Raw genomic sequence first — 6,000 nt, forward strand, 5'->3', positions numbered from 1 at the left:
CTCACATCTAAAACCTGCGTACAGACACACCCCTCACTTCTAGAACCTGCGTAATGACACACCCCTCACTTCTACAACCTGCGCAGAGACACACCCCTCACTTCTAAAACCTGCGTACAGACACGCCCCTCACTTCTACAACCTGCGCACAGACACACCCCTCACTTCTAAAAGGCAGCTGATGGACGCAGCAGCCGTTCTTCTCTGCGTGTTGCCCGTGTGTAATTTACGTTGAGTAGGCTAACCACGTTATTACATTAATGCACGTAATGCTGGGCAGACACTGTGCGATTTTTTCAGTCGCGCGATTCAGCTCCTGCTCAAACTGTACGGTTCACTCGCAGGGGTTAGAAGTTCATAGGTCACGATGCAGGGTCTCACACTATACGGCCCAATGCTCTGATGCGACCTGAGTGCTCACACTGTGCGTACATAAAATGAAGGTTATAACAGAAATTCTGTCGCTCGCTCTCCCTCTCTGTCTTTCACTCACACACACACGCACACCACCACCATCAACTTTGCTAAATTGCTAATGAAAAACATTGATCAGGCAGCTGTGATTGAGCAGCAGTGTAGATCTAACTATTTTCACGGTTGTTGTGGTCGTGATCATTTTGTGAGGCCACATCGAAAAGGCTCGGATGAGCTTTCCAAAGTTCTACAAGTTGTGCCCCCATCGCTTGTGTCCAGATCACACGCTGCACTGCCGTGCTGCGCAGTCTTTTTCGCTGACATTTGTGTTTGCACGTGCGCAGTGTGACAAACTGCGGTGACAGCCTCACGACGGTCGCGAGGATTTCAAAGAGGTTTGAAATCCTCACGACCAAGCGATTGATGATCGGGAGCTGGTCGTGAGGTGTTAATCGCGTCTCGTTACCCCACGTATACTACACGATGCACGACGCACGATGAAGGCCAAAATCGGGCCGATCGTCAAAACGGTCGCACGACTCAAAAATCGTCTCAAAATGGGCCAAAAATCGCACAGTGTAAGCCCAGCATAAGGTGAACTAGCAAACACCGTCGTACTTACATGGCTGTCTTCTTGTTTGATGGCAGATACTCCCTTCACCCTGGCCAAAAAGGCTAAACTGACCAAAGAAAAAGTGTAAAACAGCTAAAAATGAGAGGTTTTTGGACAAAGTTTGTCTTTTTTTCCATTGATTAAGCACTGCTTCCAGCCAAGAGTGATACCATATATGCCCTATGGCTGAAGAAAAGGCTAACATTGTTATCTTTTTACAAAAAAACAGCTGAACATGAGAGGTTTTTGGACCAATTTTGTGTTCTCCATTCTTTAAGAACCGGTTCGAGCACCGTTTCAGCACCGGCAACGTCTCAAAAGTACCGGTTTGGTACTGGTATCGGACAAAACCTAAACGATACCCATTCCTAGTAATGACACACCCCTCACTTCTAAAACCTGCGTAATGACACACCCCTCACTTCTACAACCTGCGCACAGACACACCCCTTATTTCTACAACCTGCGTACAGACACACCCCTCACTTCTACAACCTGCGCACAGACACACCCCTCATTCATACAACCTGCTTACAGACACACCCCTCACTTCTAAAACCTGCGTAATGACACACCCCTCACTTTTACGACCTGCGCACAGACACACCCCTCACATCTAAAACCTGCGCACAGACACACCCCTCACTTCTACAACCTGCGTAATGACACACCCCTCACTTCTAAAACCTGCGTACACACACAACCCTCACTTCTAGAACCTGCGTAATGACACACCCCTCACTTCTAAAACCTGCGTACAGACACGCCCCTCACTTCTACAACCTGCGCACAGACACACCCCTCACTTCTAGAACCTGCGTAATGACACACCCCTCACTTCTAAAACCTGCGTACAGACACACCCCTCACTTCTAGAACCTGCGTAATGACACGCCCCTCGCTTCTAAAACCTGCGTACAGACACACCCCTCACTTCTAGAACCTGCGTATTGACACGCCCCTCACTTCTAAAACCTGCGTACATACACACCCCTCACTTCTAAAACCTGCGTACAGACACACCCCTCACTTCTAGAACCTGCGTAATGACACACCCCTCACTTCTAAAACCTGCGTACAGAGACGCCCCTCACTTCTACAACCTGCGCACAGACACACCCCTCACTTCTAAAAGGCAGCTGATGGCAGCAGCAGCCGTTCTTCTCTGCGTGTTGCCCGTGTGTAATTTACGTTGAGTAGGCTAACCACGTTATTACATTAATGCACGTAATGCTGGGCAGACACTGTGCGATTTTTTCAGTCGCGCGATTCAGCTCCTGCTCAAACTGTACGGTTCACTCGCAGGGGTTAGAAGTTCATAGGTCACGATGCAGGGTCTCACACTATACGGCCCAATGCTCTGATGCGACCTGAGTGCTCACACTGTGCGTACATAAAATGAAGGTTATAACAGAAATTCTGTCACTCGCTCTCCCTCTCTGTCTTTCACTCACACACACACGCACACCACCACCATCAACTTTGCTAAATTGCTAATGAAAAACATTGATCAGGCAGCTGTGATTGAGCAGCAGTGTAGATCTAACTATTTTCACGGTTGTTGTGGTCGTGATAATTTTGTGAGTCCACATCGAAAAGGCTCGGATGAGCTTTCCAAAGTTCTACAAGTTGTGCCCCCATCGCTTGTGTCCAGATCACACGCTGCACTGCCGTGCTGCGCAGTCTTTTTCGCTGACATTTGTGTTTGCACGTGCGCAGTGTGACAAACTGCGGTGACAGCCTCACGACGGTCGCGAGGATTTCAAAGAGGTTTGAAATCCTCACGACCAAGCGATTGATGATCGGGAGCTGGTCGTGAGGTGTTAATCGCGTCTCGTTACCCCACGTATACTACACGATGCACGACGCACGATGAAGGCCAAAATCGGGCCAATCGTCAAAACGGTCGCACGACTCAAAAATCGTCTCAAAATGGGCCAAAAATCGCACAGTGTAAGCCCAGCATAAGGTGAACTAGCAAACACCGTCGTACTTACATGGCTGTCTTCTTGTTTGATGGCAGATACTCCCTTCACCCTGGCCAAAAAGGCTAAACTGACCAAAGAAAAAGTGTAAAACAGCTAAAAATGAGAGGTTTTTGGACAAAGTTTGTCTTTTTTTCCATTGATTAAGCACTGCTTCCAGCCAAGAGTGATACCATATATGCCCTATGGCTGAAGAAAAGGCTAACATTGTTATCTTTTTACAAAAAAACAGCTGAACATGAGAGGTTTTTGGACCAATTTTGTGTTCTCCATTCTTTAAGAACCGGTTCGAGCACCGTTTCAGCACCGGCAACGTGTCAAAAGTACCGGTTTGGTACTGGTATCGGACAAAACCTAAACGATACCCATTCCTAGTAATGACACACCCCTCACTTCTAAAACCTGCGTAATGACACACCCCTCACTTCTACAACCTGCGCAAGGACACACCCCTCACTTCTACGACCTGCGCACAGACACACCCCTCATTTCTACAACCTGCGTACAGACACACCCCTTACATCTAAAACCTGCGTACAGACACACCCATCACTTCTAGAACCTGCGTACAGACACACCCCTCACTTCTAGAACCTTCGTACACACACACCCCTCACTTCTAGAACCTGCGTACACACACACCCCTCACATCTAAAACCTGCGTACAGACACACCCCTCACTTCTAGAACCTGCTTAATGACACACCCTTCACTTCTAAAACCTGCGTACAGACACACCCCTCACTTCTAGAACCTGCGTAATGACACACCCCTCACTTCTAGAACCTGCGTACACACACACCCCTCACTTCTAAAACCTGCGTACAGACACGCCCCTCACTTCTAGAACCTGCGTACACACACACCCCTCACTTCTAAAACCTTTGTACAGAAACACCCCTCACTTCTAGAACCTGCATAATGACACACCCCTCACTTCTAAAACCTGCGTACAGACACGCCCCTCACTTCTACAACCTGCGCACAGACACACCCCTCACTTCTAAAAGGCAGCTGATGGCAGCAGCAGCCGTTCTTCTCTGCGTGTTGCCCGTGTGTAATTTACGTTGAGTAGGCTAACCACGTTATTACATTAATGCACGTAATGCTGGGCAGACACTGTGCGATTTTTTCAGTCGCGCGATTCAGCTCCTGCTCAAACTGTACGGTTCACTCGCAGGGGTTAGAAGTTCATAGGTCACGATGCAGGGTCTCACACTATACGGCCCAATGCTCTGATGCGACCTGAGTGCTCACACTGTGCGTACATAAAATGAAGGTTATAACAGAAATTCTGTCGCTCGCTCTCCCTCTCTGTCTTTCACTCACACACACACGCACACCACCACCATCAACTTTGCTAAATTGCTAATGAAAAACATTGATCAGGCAGCTGTGATTGAGCAGCAGTGTAGATCCAACTATTTTCACGGTTGTTGTGGTCGTGATCATTTTGTGAGGCCACATCGAAAAGGCTCGGATGAGCTTTCCAAAGTTCTACAAGTTGTGCCTCCATCGCTTGTGTCCAGATCACACGCTGCACTGCCGTGCTGCGCCGTCTTTTTCGCTGACATTTGTGTTTGCGCGTGCGCAGTGTGACAAACTGCGGTGACAGCCTCACGACGAGCGCGAGGATTTCAAAGAGGTTTGAAATCCTCACGACCAAGCGATTGATGATCGGGAGCTGGTCGTGAGGTGTTAATCGCGTCTCGTTACCCCACGTATACTACACGACGCACGACGCACGATGAAGGCCAAAATCGGGCCGATCGTCAAAACGGTCGCACGACTCAAAAATTGTCTCAAAATGGGCCAAAAATCGCACAGAGTAAGCCCAGCATAAGGTGAACTAGCAAACACCGTCGTACTTACATGGCTGTCTTCTTGTTTGATGGCAGATACTCCCTTCACCCTGGCCAAAAAGGCTAAACTGACCAAAGAAAAAGTGGAAAACAGCTAAAAATGAGAGGTTTTTGGACAAAGTTTGTCTTTTTTTCCATTGATTAAGCACTGCTTCCAGCCAAGAGTGATACCATATATGCCCTATAGCTGCAGAAAAGGCTAACATTGTTATCTTTTTACAAAAAAACAGCTGAACATGAGAGGTTTTTGGACCAATTTTGTGTTCTCCATTCTTTAAGAACCGGTTCGAGCACCGTTTAAGCACCGGCAACGTGTCAAAAGTACCGGTTTGGTACTGGTATCGGACAAAACCTAAACGATACCCATTCCTAGTAATGACACACCCCTCACTTCTAAAACCTGCGTAATGACACACCCCTCACTTCTACAACCTGCGCACAGACACACCCCTCATTTCTACAACCTGCGTACAGACACACCCCTCACTTCTAAAACCTGCGTAATGACACACCCCTCACTTCTACGACCTGCGCACAGACACACCCCTCATTTCTACAACCTGCGTACAGACACACCCCTTACATCTAAAACCTGCGTACAGACACACCCCTCACTTCTAAAACCTGCGTACACACACACCCCTCACTTCTAGAACCTGCGTAATGACACGTCCCTCGCTTCTAAAACCTGCGTACAGACACACCCCTCACTTCTAGAACCTGCGTAATGACACACCCCTCACTTCTAAAACCTGCGTACAGACACACCCCTCACTTCTAGAACCTGCGCACATACACACCCCTCACTTCTAGAACCTGCGTAATGACACACCCCTCACTTCTAAAACCTGCGTACAGACACACCCCTCACTTCTAAAAGGCAGCTGATGGCAGCAGCAGCCGTTCTTCTCTGCGTGTTGCCCGTGTGTAATTTACGTTGAGTAGGCTAACCACGTTATTACATTAATGCACGTAATGCTGGGCAGACACTGTGCGATTTTTTCAGTCGCGCGATTCAGCTCCTGCTCAAACTGTACGGTTCACTCGCAGGGGTTAGAAGTTCATAGGTCACGATGCAGGGTCTCACACTATACGGCCCAATGCTCTGATGCGACCTGAGTGCTCA

Source organism: Perissodus microlepis, chromosome 7, assembly GCF_051167445.1.
Source record: "Perissodus microlepis isolate ML-2025 ecotype Zambia chromosome 7, ASM5116744v1, whole genome shotgun sequence".
Classification (NCBI taxonomy): Eukaryota; Metazoa; Chordata; class Actinopteri; order Cichliformes; family Cichlidae; genus Perissodus; species Perissodus microlepis.